The following is a 22,310-nucleotide window of genomic DNA, read 5'->3' as shown; positions in this document are numbered from 1 at the left end:
TCAAAAAATCTGAAAGTTACAATTTATAAAACAGTTATATTACCGGTTCTTCTGTATGGTTGTGAAACTTGGACTCTCACTCTGAGAGAGGAACAGAGATTAAGGATGTTTGAGAATAAGGTTCTTATGAAAATATTTGGGGCTAAGAGGGATGAAGTTACAGGAGAATGGAGAAAGTTACACAAAGCAGAACTGCAGGCATTATATTCTGCACCTGACATAATTAGGAACATTAAATCCAGACGTTTGAGATGGGCAGGGCATGTGGCACGTATGGGCGAATCTAGAAATGCATATAGAGTGTTAGTTGGGAGACCGGAGGGAAAAAGACCTTTGGAGAGGCCGAGACGTAGATGGGAGGATAATATTAAAATGGATTTGAGGGAAGTGTGATATGATGATAGAGACTGGATTAATCTTACACAGGATAGGGACCGCTGGCGGGCTTATGTGTGGGCGGCAATGAAGTTCCGGGTTCCTTGAAAGTTCCTTAAAAGTAAATATTATGTAGTACAGAAAACATAAATTGAACACAATCTTTTCAACCTACAACAAATACACCGGTAAATGCAGCACTTATTTATTATTACACTATTTGTTAATATTTTTCTTATTTCAAGCATAGAACGTGAGAGGTTTTTATACATTAAAAAGTATGCTTATAATTTCAGAACAGAGGCCTATTATCTTATATTTCTAGATAATAACAAATTCAAGAATGTAATTTTTTTACATGTCACGGAAAATGAAATAAACTCACTCCTGAGATTTTTCTGTGCATTTAGAGTTTTGACACTTTTTTTCTTGCATTAAAATCTATTTCCACTTTGGAACATTATGTGGAAGCAGATATGTTTACTAGACAGGATGCAAATAAGCGTAGATTTGGAAATTCTGACTTAGGCAGCTTAGCGAGCAGTTAGATTCCTGATTTCACCGAAACTCCAAGTGGCGTGCTGTTCTGTAGATTCAAGCTCCAAACCTTCAAGAGCTTCTATCGACTGCAAGCCAAAAGGATTGGAGAAACACTCCATTCCTTGTCCATCGTCACTGTCTCTCCAAACCTACCAGTGAATTCTGTTGTAACGTCTTGAAGAAGAGCCCTACATTTGATAAGAAGATTTTCTTCATCACTGTTTACGACAGTTTCTAGTGAAGGAAAATGGGAAAGTTGTTTATGTTCCGCTTGATACTGCCTCATTTTAAATATATATACAAATACTCTTAGCGAGTCGATCATATGTCGCGAAATTCTGTAACTCTCTCGTATAACATGCTGACGACATGTGATATCGGTCTCACCTTGTTGATATACCATTTTTCTCTTTAGCTCTTCTAAAATTTCTCCCTTGCAGATCCATAACAGTATTACTTACCAAAACTTTCATCATGTTTATTTGTAAAATGCCTTCTGATACTAAAATGTTATGCGTAAAAAAGTGTAATAGAATATAATATAAGATACACAGCTATAATAATAATAATAATAATAATAATAATAATAATAATAATAATAATAATAATAATAATAATAATAATTTATTTTAGCTGGCAGAGTTAAGGCCGTAAGGCCTTCTCTTCCACTCAACCAGCAAAAAGTGTATATACATATGCATGAACTTACAAAGAATTCAACAATTTGATTTAGGTGAGAGTTACATGTATACAAGAGTTATTTACGAATTAAACAACAAAATACTATGAACTACTAATTAAACACTGAAATGAACTGTGTAGCAGAATTAAACTAAAATACATAGAATGTTAATATCTTCCAAATAATATTAGATAATAGAAAGAGATTATTATGAGACAATTTGGAAAATACAGCACTATCAGGATGATGTCTAAAGCATGAAGTAACATTGTAGTCAGTGACAGTTTAAATCAGTATGATTGGAGTGAAATGCTAATAAGGTTATCCTTTAAGCTGTTTTTAAAGGTGTTTATTGTCTTGCAGCCCCTAATACTTTGTGGCAAGGAATTCCATTGACGCGAGGTGGATACTGTAAAAGATGATGAATAACAAGATGTTCTATGAAGAGGTATACTTAGCGTGCCACAGATAAGTGATCTGGTATTTACGTCGTGGCTAGAGTATAGATAAGAGAAACGAGACGAAAGGTAATTTGGTGTTGAGGTGTGCAGAATTCGAAAGAGTAAAGACAAAGAGTGTAAAGTTCTGCGTTCTTTAAGTCGGAGCCACGAAAGAATTGCGAAGGACGGTGATATGTGATCATATCGTCGGATGTTGCACACGTATCTGACGCACATATTCTGAGCTCACTGTAACTTGACTGACAGTTCAGAACTTAGGTCACTTAACAAAACGTCACAATAATCGAAGTGCGGGATTACTAATGTTTGTACTAGGGTAAGTTTTAGTTGCTGGGGCAAGAAGTTTCTCAAGCGACTCAAACAGTGAATGGAGGAACAGAATTTTTTTATCGTTTCTTTAACTTGAAAATTTCAACTTAGATTATTATCAAAAAAAGAAGCCAAGATTTTTTACGACAGATGAATAAGGGATTAGCGTGTTGTTAAGGGTAACAACTGAAAGATTACTGTTATTAAGGGAGTTAACTAAACGCTTATGGCCAGTAATTATAGCTTGAGTCTTACTTGGGTTAAGTGCGAGTCAGAAATTGGCCGCCCAAGTGGAGACAGTGGCTAGGTCACAATTTAACTTGTCAATCGATTCATTGGAATGTATGTAAAGTTTTAGGTCGTCGGCATAGAGGTGATATCGGCAATACTGTAAGTTCTTTGATACGTCATTAATGTAGATAGAGAAGAGTAGTGGTCCTCATACGGAGCCTTGCGGCACTCCCGCCTTTGTGCATCGCCATTGGGAGAATTGATTATCAAGTGAAACACACTGTTGGCGGTCCCGTAGGTAGGAGTCCATCCAGCTCAAGGTATTGTCTGACAGGTGCAAAGTCTTCATCTTTGCAAGAAGCAAGTCGATATCAACAGAACTAAAGGCATTGCTGAAATCGAGAAGAGTTAGTACCGTTACTTCACCCCTACCCATAGCTTCACGGATGTCCTCAGTCACTTTAAGTAGGGCTGTAGTAGTGCTGTGTCCATGCCTAAAACCCGATTGATAGTCATCAAGGAGTTTGTATTCATCGAGATAGTTCGTAAGTTGTCCGTCTACAATATGTTCTAATGCTTTTGAAAGAGTGGGAAGAATTGATATCGGTCTGTATTGGTTTACTGTAGAAGGTGTGTTAGATTTAGGTAAAGGTTTCACTAATGCCATTTTCCAGAGTGAGGGGTAGGACCCAGTCATAATAGATGCATTCAATATATGGGTGACGGTCGGCAGGATCACATCTATTATTTTATACAGGAGAGTGATATTTATATTGTCTATACCTTGGGCTTTAGATTTCATACGTCGCAGCGTCTTCATTACGTCAGTCGGGTTAATGTATTTAAAGAAGAATTAATCCCACACAGGTTGGGGGTAAGATCTGAGAAATTCAAGAGTCTCTTGTTTATGTAATGGTTCAGGTGGAGCAGTGACGAAATGTTCATTTAGACTATTGAGTGCCAAGTTGATGTTACCTACCCGAGGCTTTGCTTTTGTTAGACCCAGGTTATTAAGGTTACGCCACAATTCTTTCGCACTCACCGAAGGTAGAATAAGGGAATGTGCATGGCGTAATTTAGCATTTCTAACTGCTTGATTACATTTATTTCTTAAAACTTTGTAAGTATTAAAATCTAATTCGTCCTTGCTCCGTCTGTATTTACGATAAGCAGTGTCTCTGTCTGTCATGAGTAATTTTATGGGATCGCACATCCAAGGCGCAGGGCGTCTACCAACTCGTCTGGTTTTCAAGGGTGCGTGTTTATCGTGTAACTGAATTACTAGGTCGTTAAATTTTTCGATTTTGTCGTCAATGTCTGGTAAATTCCACACTTCAGTCCAAGATAGGCTAAGTGCGTCATTGATTAATTCATCATGCTCAATATGCTTCAAGTCACGGTATGATGTGATATGAGGTTTATATTTTGGACAATACAAGGAATATTCTAGAAAGATTATGTCGTGAGCTGAGATACCCGGCGCTGATAGTTGTCAATTCGTTAATACTAGCTGAGGATTAGTCGTGGCAATAATGTCAAGAAGTGTCTCCGATTCCTGGGTATGGTGGGTAGCTGCGTTCCTTCTTAACAAAAAAGTACTTTTTCCCAGTCGTGAATAAAAGAGAAACTATCTGATCGGATTATACTGTTACATTCATAACGAGCCGCCCCTTACTGCAGATTCGAGCGAACTTATGTCTTGCAAGAACCGTGTACAGACACTACAGCTAGAACAGAATTCGTTTCACCTGACTTACGAGTAGGTTGTGTTGACAGTTTGAGAACATGAGTTGCCCATCCATGTACATGTTAAATGTAACTTTTGTTACACTTTTCCTTCGATGAAGCACCATTAAAAGGACGAAAAAAGTAGTAGGTATTTGCCCAATGTTTTTTCAACGCTCTATTGCGGTAATGGCCCGAGAGAAATGGCTGATTGCTATACAAGCAGATAGGTAAAAATGATCTCAGCAGTTAATGTGTTGAATATTTTTTGCATATCAAACAGTTTAGCCATGGATTTAAATTGAATAATTCCGAAAAATCATTAACATACATCTTGCAACGAAGCGCACTATCGCACGTCACCGACTGAGCACAGCAGAGGGAGATGTGAAGGTAAGCAGGTCGAACTTCGTAGAGTTATTGCAGTAGCCGTGATGTTGCCGAATACTTCATAGAAAAATAACGATGTCCTCTCAAATGGTGAACGTTAGAGAAAAAACTTATTTAGATTTTTCCAATCTCTCCTCATGATCTATTACCAGTTTCGTTTTGTTACAGAGCTTACCATCCATTCTGTATGGTCAGTAATTTCAGCTTAAAGCTTAATAAGGTAGGAAAAAATGCATGTGTATTCGTCTGAAACTTTTATAAACCTGTTAGTTCTATAGAATTATAAAATGATAAAATTACAAAGGATTTAAGGAGATTCCAATAATTGCGTGAAACATCTATACTCGAATTAAAGTAATAAATACAGTAGGCCTACGTAATTTCTTTAACACTGTAGTTTATTTTATTTTATATTCATGTACAATGTATATAGGGTAAATTAGGGTCTGTTGGACAGTCGGGCATGTTGGACTCTTTGTACTTTAACGTGTTACCTCGCCACTTGTGGGCACCACATTCTGCTACAAGTCAATGACGGAAGTAGCCCCACTCGTGGCTACTTCCGTCATTGACTTCTAGCAGAATGTGGTGCCCACAAGTGGCGAGGTAACACGTTAAAGTACAAAGAGTCCAACATGCCCGACTGTCCAACAGACCCTAATTTACCCTACTCCAAATAAATAATATACCCAACATTGCCATGACTATTGTCTGCACTATTTCATTTAAAATTTAATTTCTACTTGATTAATACGTGCAAGGATTTGTCTTTGATAACTGAATTAAGTAACACAATTCACAAAAGCAAAAGAATCAACAACTCTAAAAACATCATATCAATATCGGAATTTTATCTTGTAGTACTAATTTTACAGCAATATAGTAGGTCAAAATAAAGAAGTATGTGTTGTATTTGTGGATCTGGAAAAGGCTTTTGACAGACTGGATTGGATTAAACGTATGGGGATCATGAAGAAAATAGATTTGGATTCGAAAAAGGGGAGACTATTCTGTAACCGTTATATGAAAATATGAATAAAATTCAAGATAGGAGAAGAAATGTCAAAGGGAAATGGAACAGGTAGAAGAATATGACAAATATGCACCTCATCATCTATCCTGCTCAACATCTAATCGGAGGATTTATCGAAGAACTTTTTTCAGAAGATGGAAGGAGTGGTAGTAGGAGGAAGAAGGATAAAGTGCATAAAATTGCTGATGATATGACGTTGTTAGCAGAAGATGACACGATACTAGAAGACATGCTACTGGAGCTAAATGACAGCTGTGAGCAGTATAGGATGAAAATAAATCCAAAGAAGATGAAGACCATTGTTATCGGAAGAAAACTGAAAAAGGGAAACGTGCAAATTCCAAATGAGGCAGTAGAACAAGTGGACAGCTTAAAATACTGGTACTTGGAATGTGCCGTAAGAACATGAGCTGCTGCCAGTAAGTTAAAAGAAGAGGTGTAGCAAAGGAAGCTTTCAATAGAAAAGGAAGCATTTTCTGTGGACCTCTGGAAAAAGAAGTAAAGGAAGAGACTAGCCTAGTGAAGTGTTTCGTGTGGTGTGTGATATTGTATGGGGCAGAAACATAGACATTGCGATGAAGTGAATAGATGCGACTAGAAGCATTTTAAATGTGGATATGGGGAAGAATGGCGCGTGTGAAATGGACAGACAGAATAAGAAACGAAGCTGTGCTATAAAGAGTGAGTGTAGAAAGAATATTGTTGAAACTGATCAGGAGAGAGGAAAAGAAATTCGCTGGGTCACTGCCTAAGAAGTTGCTGCCTACTAAAGGATGCACTGGAAGGAATGGTGAACGGAAGAAATGTTCGAGGCAGAAGAAGATATCAGATGATGTAGGGTGAAGCTGCCTAATTCCGTGATACCCCTAATCCCGTGATAAAATTTCAATTGACTACCATGGAGTTGTGATCTCTGACTTTTAAGTTTTTGAAATACATAACAGATGCCAGGAGATGTCTTCTTTTCAATTCTATTGACTACCCGCCTTTTGAATAGAAGCAATCGATTGCAGAAGCTTTTTTTACAGTGAAAGGTGGTTGACCAGTAAGTTTTTTTTTCTCTTGTGACCGCTCCTGAAGAAACATCTTATATTTGCGGTAAGAATTAATATAGCATTATAAAAATGATATATTACTGTAGGTTATAGTCAGCTGAATCAATGTGTATGATTATTTAAACATTATGAGACAATAACAATGCTACAGAAGCTTTCCCATTTTCGGATTTATTTTCATATTTCTCCTTTCTGGCTCACTCGACCAGTGATGCCAACGCTAAATTGTGAAAATTAATTCTATGAAAGAAAATAGTTCATGGAAATAATAACAGAAATAAATTACAGAAAACATCAATTATAATTATTATAATAAAATAATAGGGCGTATATTTAACTTAATTACTGATGTTGTTAGGAATATAAGTAATGAGAAATAACTGTGGTATAATTCAATTTATTCAAATTTAATTTTGTATTGAATTTAACTTTCAGTTTATTTTGTTTATTATATATTAATATGTAATATGTATTCCTGTAGTTACACAAGTATATTCTATGAAATTTGTTACTTAGGCCCTTTTTCTATGTTTTAATTTCTTGCTTAATTCATATTAAAACAATATACCATGACTTTAAAGTGTTTTTCCAAATACACGTTTGTTTTCTGAGCAGATAATGAGGATTATTTTAGTATCACGGAATTAGGAAACCACTATCACGAAATTTGGATCCCTGTCACGGATTTAGGAGCCACTGTATAACAATGAAGAATCATATATTATTTATCAAACTTGTGAAACTGTTGACACTGAATGTTGTAAAAAGTGTAGCTGAAGGTCAAAATAACGTCATTTAGGTATTATTTGAAACTTTTTAGTACAATTTTGGCATATATATACCTTATTAAATATGTCACGGAATTAGGCAACCTTACCCTACAACATCAAGATATGTGGATCATATGTGAAGACTAACAGGAAGGCGGAAATAGGAAAGAGTAGAGAATGTTGAGTTTGCAGTGAAAGACCACCCCTTGGGCAGAACACTAAGAATGAATTGTATGTCATGGATTATGTAAGAACGTGACAATAATCTTCTGTTACCATGGTACCATGAGTAACGACAGAGTGTATAGAAATACTTTTCATGTGAAAATGTTAAAAATATAGAAGTTTCATGCCAAAATATGAATGAATGAATGAATGAATGAATGAATGAGTGAATGAATGAATGAATGAATTAATGAATGAATGGAAGAGATGATAATAAACAGAAAGTGAAGATAATGAAGGACATAAAGAGAAGAAGGGAAGGAAGAAACGTTAAAAGATAAACATGCAAGATACAACAATAGTAACAAAAAAACAAGAGAATGAAATGCAGAAAACATAAAAAAGAAAGGTAAAGATAGTAAAGAATCGAAAAAAAGTAAATCATGAAACAAAGAAAAGAATAAAGAATGACACTGTTCATTGTTACGAAAAGTACATTTTTGCAGATACAGATAATTTATAGGCTAAGAAATGTTATTGAATTCATCATAATTGATTAGATGGAGGAAACAGTTGTGCTGTACCAGAACAAAAGGTTAAAACATGCGAAAAGGAAATAGTTTGAAAGGCAGAGTAAGCGAGCATATTAATAAATGCGTCCAAGTCCTTTTATTTGAAAGCTCTTCAAAGGGGAACAATGGCGAATCGAGAATTTAAAACGCTCTTCGTTTATAGAGATTTTTTCATTACTAAACGTGACGAGGATAAACTTTCATTATATCCATTGCTTTATAACGTTGCTATCTCAACTCTCGCATTTAGCATACTCTGTTTTTAAGCCAAAAAAACAGTCACTTAACTTACATTTGTTTAACAATAGCTCTGACTGGTATTATAGATTGTGTGCTCATTTCATTGTACGATATCATATTCGTTGTGAAAACTTCGGCTTTTTTGAGTTTGTGTGTAGCAGAGAACTCTGGATACAACAGTCCCGGTTTTATGAGGTTCTTTGTAAATAAGGGCGTTTATTGCAATATATAAGTTGTGAGGTCGCCATATTGTCACCAGATATCTCTAACATAGTAGATTATTATTTTGCCAATGAAGTCCTTATAATTTTAACATACGAATATATAATTTAAATATGCTACAGTAGTATCAGTTTATGTCAAAGAACAAAAAAGAGAGAAAGCAAAATAGACATATTCCACAAATTTCAGTAGCATATTTCTGCACTCCGGAAACCTTTCACATGGGTATTTCACTGTCTTATTTTTACTGAAAGAAGCAATAGAAAGGCAACACACAGTGTTTGTTCCCTTAGAGAAATGTAGATCATGTTTTCCCATATTTAATTTTTCAGTTCTTTCTGGATTATTTTATACACATTATCTTCCATGTTTAACAGAGATTAAAGTCACAGAATCTTAGGAAAAGTGATTGAGGGGGTCACAAATTTCTACTGATAATTCTATCCTCCAATACTGCATGAAATTCTTCCATATAACAGTCGGGTATATGAGGAAAAGTAGAATTCTGGTAGAAGAAGAAAATAATACGATCCCTCTCCATTAAGTCGCCAAAAAAGGGAAATATAATAATCTTCACATAGGCCTACCACTCGGCGTTAAAAGTTCATTTTAAACATAATAGTACATTATGCAACGAGCCTATAATGGTAGTAATTAAGACGCGAGTATGTTTGTTTATGAAACTCGCTTGCGCTCGTTTCATAATTTTCATACGAGCGTCTTAATTACCATTACAGGCAAGTTTCATACGACTTTTTATGCTCGACCATATTTCTAACTTGAAATTATTCATAAGTATTCATGTTATGGTTATGTAAGTGAGGAAGGGAACTGACCTTCTAAATTGTGAGATGTGCGCAGACGCGAAAGTATTGATTTTTTCCGAGGAACGAATGTCACTTACCTTGATATAATCTAGAGAATAACATGAACATTAGTCTTGATATAATCTGGAAATTGATTTAGAATTGAAGAACGAGATGACAAATTGAATTTATTTGAATATTATTTACAATTAACGTTAATTATTATAGTAACAGAACATAACCTTCTGCGACAGTATTGGATTTCCAGCCTCCGTGACTTTTCGCTAGTTGTCTTTCGATTGCATATCCGAGAATAATCGATACTTGCGCTTTTATAATGATACAATTGTGATTTCTCATTGGCTAAACAACTGAACTATAATGAATAGGTGTACTTTAATGAGGTGCATTAAAGGGCTACTACCAGGTGTATAATTATTACATTTCGGCATGGTCGAGCATAAAGTATTTTATTCTCTCACACTCGTAGTACACCATACTCCTATTTCCACATAGCAGAGGAGCTCTTCATGAAGGAATTTAAGATTTTCGCAGTTGCAATACATGTTTTTGGTATTTTACATATTTATGGAGATGAAATGAAATCTCGCTCGAAGACAGAAGGAAATTAGAATCAATTTCGTCTTCATCCACTCAATTCCAAATCTACTTACGAAATCCACGCCTGATTAAAAGATCACCGCGTCGTAGTTCTAGTATCACTCTAAATTTATATGGCTTTAACTTCCACAGATTTTTTAAATTTCCACAGAACTATAGGGCTTAAGCCATATTCTTTCTTGCATAAGGCGACGAAGGGATTTTAACGAATTTTCAAACGATCGTACAATTTTACCCAAATTCTCGTCTTTCAGGACAATATATCTTCTGCTTTTCTTACTGTAACACTTATCGTGTAATGCTGAACAACTTACTGTTGGTTACTCAGAAAAAAAAAAAAACGAGCGGAAGGAATATGACTTTCTTGACTGTGTTTGCTCATTCTAATAAACATCACTCAGATGAGTATACCAGTAGTCAGGTTATTACTAATGCCGAAAACATTAGTTGCAATAACCGTATAGAAATTAAAAGGTAAGCCTATTAATTATTTTGATAAAATACGCTACTTATCAAAAACTATTTAATATACTAAGAATTACATTTTAAGAAATAGCTTAACTCTTCACTTCCTAAGCACAAGCTCAATGAGCAGCAATTAATGAAGTCTGCTTTCTGTTAATAAAATTAATAGTATCGCTATTGTGTCATATAATGTGAACATTAATAACGTAACTCCTGCAGCTTCATCCCGCGCTCTTCATCTCGTGGATCACAAATAATAAATTTTTAAACACCTGGCGTCGTCTTCGAACTTCACAAACGTTTTCGCCAATTTTGATTGGCATCTTCAGGTCGTGTAGGTCGAATAGAACATGTTATAATAAGTGAACACTTGGTATATAAAGTTAAAAACAGAAGTTAAAACTATGGTATAACTTAAAACAGAGAATAGAACTTAGCAAAAAGCCACCACTATGTATGTAGAAGCACTATGTTGAAAGAGGCGTGTGTGACCCAAGGGAACGGTAAAACTCTTCCGTCATTGCAGGTACAGTTTTCAAGACAGATTTGACGACGCTACAAACAGGTCGGTCGTGTGGCCGATTATGGAAAGCAGGAAAAATCCTGTAAATTGCAAGGATAGAATGAAAGAGTATTTAGAAGCATTTAAGTATTATTTAAATCTTCTAAAACAATACTTACAAAAAGTTGGAAAAGCGTCTTGAATCCATGAGGGCGGAGACACGACTGAGCTTTGCATTAATTTAATTACCAATTTGATAAGAAAACGCTTAAATAAATTTAAATCAGAAACCAAAACTAATAGCACTTTAATAAGTTCAGTCAAAAAGACTAAAACCACCCACTGGAAACCCATGACATTTTTCGGAAATGTATCATACAAATTAGGTAACCTTTTTAGAAAAGAAAAAAATTAACGTAGCATTCCGTACCAACAACAAACTTAATAATATAATTCCCAATAATATTCAAAATTACAATAAGTTTGCCAATAGCGGTATCTATCTATTACAATGTAAAAACTGCCCCAGTAAATATGTTGGCCAAACAAAAAGGAACTTTCGCACGCATTACAAAGAACACGTCTCTGACTTCAAATTCAATAGGAATAAATCAAAGTTTGCCACGCATCTCATTTCTCTTAATCACGAACTCACTGGCATAGAAGAAGCCCTTCAGGTCTTGAAGACCATTAACAATCATAATTACATGAATGCTGCAGAGGAACTATATATTACCACCCATTATAATAATATTGACAGCCCGCTCCTTAATGAACAATACCCAAATTCAAATAACCCGCTGTTTAAGATCATACGCAAGTAACTTTCACCCATCCACTAGTCTTGCCAGGTATACAGTTTTCGTCATACGCTACCACTTAATGTAAAGCTCAGTCGTGTCACCGACCTCATGGATTCAAGACGCTTTTCCAACTTTTTGTAAGTATTGTTTTAGAAGATTTATAATAATACTTAAATGCTTCTAAATACTCATTCATTCTATCCTTACAATTTACAGGATTTTTCCTGCTTTCCATAATCGGCCACACGACCGACCTGTTTGTAGCATCGTCAAATCTGTCTTGAAAACTGTACCTACAATGACGGAAGAGTTTTGCCGTTCCCTTGGATCACACACGCCTCTTTCAACATAGTGCTTCTACATACATAGTGGTGGCTTTTTGCTAAGTTCTATTCTCTGTTTTAAGTTATACCATAGTTTTAACTTCTATTTTTAACTTTATATACCAAGTGTTCACTTATTATAACATGTTCTACTCGACCTACACGACCTGAAGATGCCAATCAAAATTGGCGAAAACGTTTGTTTTTAAATCTGTTTAAATGTTGTTATAGCATGCTTTATTGTGTTTTTATGTTAAGTATTGACTGAATAGAACTCATTTATCAATTAACATTGAACTTAACGGAACCAATATGCCTTTAAAATTAATTCAATAGGATTCTATACTTCCTTCCATAATGTCTGACAGAAAGAGAGAGAGGAATAATTGCTATTGAACAATAGCAGAGCTCTCATTACCTTGAAGTTGAGCGGTATGAAGCGTTCTACCCCCGCCCAACTTCAAGACAAGCGTGGAATGATACCTCTGCCATTGGTTGATTAGCAATTATACTTGTCTCCTTCTCTGCCGCAATGTTTACATCGCCTATCAGACATTATGGAACGAAGTATATGTGTTTGTCCATTCTATTCTTTCTGTTGATCTGGTAGCCTTGGAATACTTTGAATGGACAACCAACGGGCAATGGGAACATTCAAAGGAGTAGGAATTAAATTTTCAAAAGAATGGATCGATTGCAAGGTTTATTTGAAAGGTGATAATAAAATAAAGCAACAAAAGAGCCAGAGGAAAAAAAAATTGCGAAAACAGAGTATAATTATTTCACAAAAATTCTGAATCCAATAAAATTCAATCTCACGGATAATAGCTAGTAGCCACAGTAGATAGTATGAATGCTAAACAATTAGACTGCACAGTGAGGATTTTTGTACAGGATATAAGATTGCCAAACATAATAGACCATTCAGTGATTTCCCTTGGGATGTAGAACTTGAGGAAATCAATGGCTTAGATATGGGTAGAGGTTTTCTTACAAAGGTCAGTTGTGAAAATATAACTGACCACATATAAAAACAAAGGAGGGTAAAAATTATTGAAACAATAGTCCAGAATAATATCAAAATTAGTGTTCTCGTTGACAAATCCACCACAGATAGCAAGAAATCTGTGCTTGTGATCTGTCTAAGGTGTCATTTTCGGAAGAGTCTGAACCGATATATTTTTTCTGGGATGTTGTGGAACTTAATAAAAGTACAGCAGCAGCCATTAACCCTAGAAAGCTAACGTGCTACATCAGGAGCATTAAAGCTAACGTGTAGTCATTTTGACGACAATTTTTTCTTGCATTGAAGAAAGAGGTTTATTTGTATTCTATAATTGCTAATGTAATATTTTTGTTCCTTACAGTATTATAAACATACAAAATATTCCTGACACTCTTAACGTCCATATTTACATTCAAAACAGCACATTGTTTGGTGTTCACCACATACTGCTCTGGAACACTTGTAGCAAAATACTTTCGTCATTCTCAGTCTCTTGCTTGGACAGAAGGCGCAGATCTTGCGTTTTCTTGATTCCTGGGCTTCTGGTTCATCCACAGGCATGTTCACATGAAGTATTTCTGCCATGGACAAACGTAGCAAGCGCGGTAAGTTGCGCATTCCAAGGCGATGTATCACCCATGAATTCGTAAGTGCAGAGTGAAGTTCCTTTCCAAACTGACGCCTAGTCAATGGTTTTTCTTTATTGCTGACCTTGTTGTGTGTGTAAATCACATAACTGTTCACTAGAGCGATATTGACCATTCCATAAAAGACGCAAAGCGGCCATCTTCTTGTCTTTCTGCTGCAAGTCATCTGATTGCACATTTGGCCCAATGTGTCCACTGCGCCTTTTGTTGAGTTGTAAAACTCGATGATGTCCGTTTTTTTGGAAGTTGGGTTAATGGATGCTGTGTCGTGAGTTGTCGAAAGCAGCAACACTACATTGTTAGGTTTTGTTTTGTAGGATACAGGAGTTTTTTCTTGATCGAAACAGAACATTGACGTTCCCACTTTCCTAGTCTTATGGTTGAGTAATTCGGGTGGAATTTCCCACTTATTTTTGCGTAGAGTGCCCACTATTGTCAAATTATAAGGAGTTTTCAGGAGCTCAGATGCTAGAGGAATCGACGTGAACCAGTTGTCCAGTGTTATGTTGCGGTTGGTACCATAAACACTCCTGGTGTGGGCCTTTACAAAGAAGTCTGCCAACGGTTGATTTGCAGGAGCAGTGTTCTTGCCTAGATAAGGCATTGCATCGAACATGTACTTAGTACCATTGTCACATACCATAAAAATTTTGATGCCATACTTTGATGGTTTGTTAGGGATGTACATTTTAAAAGGACATCGCCACCTGAAGGCTAGAAGTTGTTCATCAATTGTAAGGAAAGAGCCAGGCTTGTACGATTCCCTACAGGCAGCTATAAACTGTTCCCAGATCTCCCTTATTGGAGCAAATTTGTGTTTGCCTTCTTTCAAGTCTGGTTGTGTGGTCATCGAAACGCAAACATTCACAAAGGAAGTCGAACCTATCACAACTCATTGTCGCTTTATATCTCATCCCACAGTTTTCTGAATCAAACAATTCCTTTGATGGTAAGTGGTTATTCTTCTGAACTGCAGACAATATCAGAATACTTAGAAATGCATCAAATTCTTCTACACTGAGCTCAGATACAGTTGCGTTTTGAACACTATAATTCGTACGTTTAGTTGCAATTTTTTCATTTGTGTGCTGAATTATTTTTGACGCATTGTCTGAGTAAAAAATAAGGAAAATGCATCTTTCGGCAAGTCCACATTTCTAACGTCAGCTTTTGGTCCTTGTCGAACATGTATAATATTTCTAGCTGCTGAACGAGTATTCGGTGGCTTCGAAGAAATTGCAGACCAACGATGCCCATTTTTCCCAACCAGTCCAGTTTTACTGCATACAATGATGTTTGGGTGAGCTGCTTGACTATGGATCCCTGCTTGCGGTTGTGAATTATCAGTATCAGATGTTTGAACTGTATAATCTATTTCTTCAGCAGACTATTCCACTTCATCAGAGCTGGAGTCTATAGAATGATGTATTGTCTTTTCGCTAAGAGGGTCAAAAGTTGGATCAATATCAGAGTTGTCGTCTGTCAACACAATATCATTTTCTGTATTATCCTCACTTTTACTACAACTATTGCCATTCTCACCAATTTCTTCCTCTTCCTCTAGCCATTTTATGATTTTCTTTTCTGTATAAATTTCTTCCGTAGATGCCATTCTATACAAATTACACTTCACAATATTAAGACGTATTAGTTTCAGTACCTACATAGAGAGATGTAAAGAATATTTGTAAACTTTACAGATAACAGACAGTAAAACAAAATATATAACTTCCGCCGAGCAGTCCAATATACTTACGATAAAGCTAATGCTTCGTCAGAATGACTACGCAGCACCAATAACCAATTTACAACACAACAATTAAACACGACTGATATCACTCTCGCCGTAGCTCAAGACCAACTGAAGGTACACAAGGCGCCAAGCGCCTCACATAATGAGAAGTGGTGGGGGGAGAGATTTTATATTTAAGCGTCGTCATTTTGACGAAGCGTTAGCTTTCTAGGGTTAAAGATGCAATTCTGGCCAATTTAATATCGCATGGAATGAATGAAAAGTTCTTGAAAAAAAAAATTGTTGCATTTGCTTCTGACGGGGTCTCAGTTATGTTGGGCACAAAAAATGGAGTTGCAGCTAAGCTAGTTAAGATATTTACCGACCTAATAGTTTGGCACTGCTCAAATCACCGTTTGGAATTAGCAGTTCTCGATACGAGAAATGATGTTCAAGGCAACAATCATTTCCACTCCTTTTTTGATAAACTCTACTCTCTGTACGTACAACATGTCCCCAAAGAATCAGAGTGAGTTGATGGAATGTGCAGCATCGTTAGAGTAACGAATAAAGAAAATTTGCAAAATATTTACCACAAGGTGGGTGTCATCGACTCTGCGCACTGTGAAAAGCATATGGGACTGTTATGGTGCACTAGCAACACATTTCAGAATTGCAAAGAATGACATGACAAAAGGGCAAAATACCAGGGCCTTTTCAATATTATAACATCAAAAGAATTCTTAATGAATCTGAGAATGACGCATGATGCATTGACTGAACTGAGTGACTTGTCATTGCAATTACAAAGGAGAAGCATGATTTTACCAGATGCTGACAATGCTATCCGAAGAACAGTCAGAGTTCTTGAGTCCATGTGCGGTTTACCGGGAGAATTCTTTGAAGAAACAATTAAGGCTTGTCAAGACATGAAATTTAAAAACATTGATCTGCAATGTAATGCAAAAGTAGTGTAAGTAAACAGTGACCAATTATTCTGGAGCCTTGTACATAATCTGCGCAATAGACTTGTAGACAATGAAAATCGTTCATCTCATGAAAGCCTCACCTTTGCACGTGATAACCAAATGAAGAATGTTATTTCAGATTTGAATGTTCTCTACAAGAAAAACTGGCTCTCCAATGTGGATATCACATACGGTGACAAGTTCATTGCCAATTTATGTGAACAATTTCACTTTTCAGAAAAATGAAAAATGATTAATGTATTTCGAGAATATATTGACGCCAGTAATTTTCCTGAGGATTTGAAACCAATGATAAGAATTGTTGACACCATTCTAATATCTACGTCTGAGTGTGAGAGAGCATGTAGTGCAATGAATGGTATATGACTGACAGAAGAAATTCGTTACTAGTGGAACGAGCCAGTGGACTTACCTTCATCAGCAGTGTTGGACTCTAACTAAGGAATTCAACCCAATTCCTTATGTGAAGTTATGGTTGGGGGCAGGGAGGCGATCAGCAAACGAGACAGCATGCCGCAAGTCGGAGTCAAGTGAAAGTAAGATCCAGTATCAACCGATATGGAAACTAGGGATGGGCAAAAGTAACAGTTATTCTGATAACCGGTTATTTTCATACGATTATCCAGTTAATTCCCGGCTATTTTTGCTTGCCGGTTTAACCTAATAACCTGTTATTTTTCTAAATAACCGAAAGACCGGTTATTTTTAAAAGTACACATCGAATCAAATGTATGTTAAGTTTTTCTCACATTTAATGTCAGTCGAACACCGTCTATTTTTATTATTTTGTACGCCATGTAATCAACCCCGTACACAAATTGTCTCATAGGCCTACTGCTTTACTTACTTCATCTGTCCATAGATGTCAAAATGAAATTCGATTTCGAATCGATGTCAATAATACAGTATGTGTCTATCTTAATCTCAGAATCCGTTTGGCTTATAATACTGTATATATCTGCGGGTATTGGAGCATTATAAACGGCGAAGAACTTGGTTAAATAGGAGAGTAGATAGACCATCGAAATGTATGATAATGAAGATGATTATTGTAAAAATTATGCGGTTTGTGTTATTATATTTTTTATTTATTTATTTTATCTATTATCCCGAATGTGAGTGAAATGAATAATTATATCCAATTTCACAACCTCCTATTCTTTTCTGTATTTTGTTTAGGGATTTTTTTCATGATCTTCAGCATCTAATGACGTTCTTTTAACTATCTTCTGGTTGGCTTACATTGAAGTTGCTTGCAAGTTGTTCTTTGATTTCTATTGCCAGTAACCTCTCATTTTGTTTTCCTGACTAATTTTCCGACTTTAAAATGTAAAAAAAAAAAAAAAATAATAATAATAATAATAATAATAATAATAATAATAATAATAATAAATAACCTGAAAATAACCGATTAACTGGTTATGTTTGATCGATTAACTTCCTTTAGGTTAAATTAATTTTAAAATAACCGGTTAACCGAAAACCGGTTATTTTCGAATAACCTCCCATCCCTAATGGAAACTGTTGAAATAAAGGTGAGCTCCCCGAAATATTTATTTCCAACTAAAGCACCGGCAACAACAATGTTCAGAAACAAATTAATGCTGACCGTTACCTTGAAGTTTTACAAACTACGAGGAAGCCAGTTGTTGAAGACATGTTGAAATACTGACCATCAAGTTTTTTGTGTGATTATGCAACTTTCCGTTCTGTTGGAAGAACACGTAAACATTATTTATTGGAAATGAGTTGGAAAATTCTGTAGCAACCTCTTCACAGCACTTGTCTCATACCACCCCAGGATTTTAGGAAGCTGAAAGGTCTAAGGAAACAATATTGTCATCTTATTAAGAAATGTAAAATGAGATCGTAAACTGAATGAAATAAAATGACAAAAGTTTTTATGTAGAGGCTTTTTTGAAGTTAGCGTGGCGTTGGGACAAAAGTTTAAAGAGGCTTAAGGATGTTGACAAGTAAGAACTAAGCTTCATTTTAGTACACAATTACAAGAAAAATGAAATTTGAATTTACTTTTCCAAGTGTACCTTACTTTTGGAAACGCACCTATGTTATTAAACAGTGAAATGCATAAAAAAGTTGTACATAAATTTCTGGATGTAGTTACAAGACGTGATGTAATTGGTTATAGTCACAGAAATTTTGACGAGAAATTATTTACACATTCCAACTTAAAGACAAAGTGTAGTAAATATAATACAAGACCGTAATAACACAATGGAAGACTGAGAGTTTATTATGGGAATATGAGGTATATGCTAAATACTTTTTTAAAATATAAGCACGAAAAAGACTAAGCTGTAAGTTTTCCTGTGTGATAATAGGATGCTATTTCAACTTCTATATCACTTAACAGATTTTGCAGGTCCAGTAGGAATATTTGACATTAATGATGAAAAAAGTAGGTCATACGAAACCATAAATCTCACACAAGCAGTGTAATAGTTACGATATGTTTGCATGTTGTAGCAAATACTGATCAGAAATTATTTCGATCAATATCCATTCCCAGGGTTACGAAACGTTGAACTTGAGAGAAACTTTACAAACTAATTAAGCCATTTTCTTCGCAGTATATGAAGCAGGCAAGATCAAGGTCTCATACTCTAGAGTCTGCAGTTTAATCCCAACCAAGAGCCAGTAATTGGTGTAATCTATGTAACCACAACAAATTTGAGGTAGCACAAGAGGCAACCCGAACGTCATGGCAACAGACCTCATCTTCCATCCTTCTCTCTGCAACGACGAAGCATTATGTGGACAAGATAAGGAGGGGGCTTTATAATATGATGATTGGTTTACCAAAGTCAGGAATAATCTGGAGAATTGAAATGGTAGAGCCACTAGTTAGGTATAGGAAGAGTAAGTTGTATTCTATATTGCCAGAAACAATTTTTGTCTTCGTCTTAGCTCCGTAACACAATATTACGCGTGATATTGGCCACCTGTTCTCCCCTTGTATCAGGAACACAAAATCCAAACTCGGTCCCGTGGGAGGAATAAGCATCCAAACTCAGTAGCAGCTTTCTTTAAGTATACAGCCAAACTCGGTCCGGCATTTCTTAGTACACAACCTAAGTCAGTTCCAATGGACAATTTAACTCAGTTTTGTCTCAACACATTTTCCATTCCATTTTAACAGACTTAGGATTATCTGCACATCTTGTGTAGATAATATTATTGAAATTGTGCTTAGCCATAAGAACTTAGAGTCGTTAATATATATGGCTGCCACAGTCCAGGATCTGACTGCCGGGCGGCAGGTCAAGCGTCAGCCGGTAAACTGCTGCCTACAACGATGGAAGCAGAATTGAAATATGGAACCTACATTGCAGCAGATATTCCACTCGTATACAAATGTGATATTGCGACAATATGTTTGTCACTCATTTGTTTAAGCTCATCAACTGAAATTCTCATTACTTTATTGCTCAATATTAGTCTGGAGTTCCTCTGATGTGAACGGATTCGTGAGAAAGAAAGAAAGAATAAGAAGACTAATAAAATATAAAGCATACAGAATAAATGAAAAAATAAAAATAAATAAAGAAAGTAGTAAAACAAAAGCATAAAGAAGGAAGCAAGTAAAAGAAAAGTACATGGAATAAAGAAAGAGCAGAAGAAAAGAAAGAAAAAGAAATAAACTCCGAAGCATAAATTATAAATTAAGGAAACGAGGAAAATACAGTAATTAAAAAAAATAAAAGAAAGCATACAGAATAAAGAAAGAAAGCAAGGAAAAAGAAACAAAGACAGAAATGAAAGAGAAACGATACAGAATGAAGAAAGGAAGCTAGAGAAATATAACAAAGAAAGGCATAAAAGAGAAAGCATAAACGTAGAGAAATGAATGAAAAGAAAGGAATTAAGAAGTAAAGACGAGAGTTTAAAGGATAAAGAGAGGAAGAAGAAAAATAAATAACAAAAAAGTATAAAGAATAAAAAAGAAAGTACAAAATAAAGAAATAACAATGAAAGTATAAAGAAAGAAAACACAACATAAAGAAGTACCAATGAGAGTGTAAAAATAAAGAAAGTACGAAATAAAGAAGTAACAATGAGAGTGTAAAAATAAAGAAAAAAAGCATAAAAAGAAGCAACAATGAGAATGTTAAAAATAAAGAAAAAGGCATAAAATAAAGAAGTACCAATGAGAGTGTAAAAATAAAGTACGAAATAAAGAAGTAACAATGAGAGTGTAAACATAAAGAAAGAAAGCATAAAGTAAAGAAGTAGCAATGAGAGTGTTAAAATAAAGAAAGAAAACACAAAATAAAGAAGTGACAATGAGAATATAAAAATAAACAAAGAAAGCACAAAATAAAGAAATAACAATGAGAGTATAAAAATAAACAAAGAAAACACAAAATAAAGAAGTGACAACGACAGTATAAAAATAAACAAAGAAAACACAAAATAAAGCAGCGACAATGAGAGTATAAAAGTAAACAAAGAAAACACAAAATAAAGAAGTGACAATGACAGTATAAAAATAAACAAAGAAAAAACAAAATAGAGCAGTAACAATGAGAGTATAAAAATAAACAAAGAAAACACAAAATAAAGAAATAACAATGAACGTACAAAAATAAGGAAAGAAAGCATAAAATAAAGAAGTAATAATGACAGTATAAAAATAAACAAAGAAAACACAAAATAAAGAAATAACAATAAAAGTATAAAAATAAAGAAAGAAAGCACAAAATAAAGAAGTAACAACGAAAGTATAAAATCAACAAAGAAAACAAAATAAAAAAGTAACAAGGAGAGCATAAAAATAAAGAAAGAAAACACAAAATAAAGAAATAATAATAAGAGTTTGAAGAATAAATAAAGACAATTAAATAAAAAGGAAGAGGAAAGAAAAATTAGGAAGGAACAAAGAAAGCTTAACTCTCCTACTACCGCGAGGTCAATGGTGACCTCACGCATTAAGCAAATCGTTCGTACTTTCTAAAAAAAAAAATCTTATATTTTTTCCCCCTTTGACTTTTATTTATTTTACGTTAATGATACTCCTGTAAAATATTTCTCGTCTACCATTTTTAGTTTCTGAAATATTGATTCAATTATATCTAGTACCGTGGGGTCAGCATTGACCCCAAAAAGACATTTTGTGCTGTTTATAATTTGCGGACAAACCACTCGTAATTAACTCTTATGCTACCTTGTGGCAGATTATGACACTCTTTAGTACAGTTCTTAATTTTTTCGACCAGATTTCACCTGTACTTCAGCGATTAGCTGCCTTTTTTTTGCGGTCTAAATCTGCTCGATCATGACGTATGCAAAAATTTTTACAAGAAAATGATGATGCGAAACATTGTGATGCTACGTTGTTGACGAACGATGACCAGAACCTTTCTGATGACGATGGGGAAGTTGACGCCATCGGAAGTCTTGAAGACGGTGATGCTTCGAGTAGTTACTGTGCATCAAGTATTGAGTCCTCGTCTGACGGTGAGGATGAAAGTGTTGACTGCTGCTGTCCAACGCATTTTCGAGTCATAATCACTGGCGTAGTTCAGGCGGTAGCGCGTTTGCCTGCTGATCCGGAGTTTCGCTCGGGCGTCGGTTCGATTCTCGCTTCGCGCTGATAACCTGGTTGGGTTTTTCCCGAGGTGTTTC

General features: G+C 35.3%; 1 pseudogene; it reads left to right on the top strand.

The window, feature by feature from the left end:
* The first annotated feature begins 5,936 nt into the window (after positions 1-5,936).
* On the top strand, positions 5,937-22,279 carry LOC138715734 (E3 SUMO-protein ligase KIAA1586-like; annotated as a pseudogene).
* Positions 22,280-22,310: the final 31 nt, after the last annotated feature.

This window comes from Periplaneta americana, chromosome 15 (assembly GCF_040183065.1).
Source record: "Periplaneta americana isolate PAMFEO1 chromosome 15, P.americana_PAMFEO1_priV1, whole genome shotgun sequence".
In the NCBI taxonomy this organism is placed as follows: domain Eukaryota; kingdom Metazoa; phylum Arthropoda; class Insecta; order Blattodea; family Blattidae; genus Periplaneta; species Periplaneta americana.
This window is presented reverse-complemented; position numbering and strand designations above follow the sequence as displayed.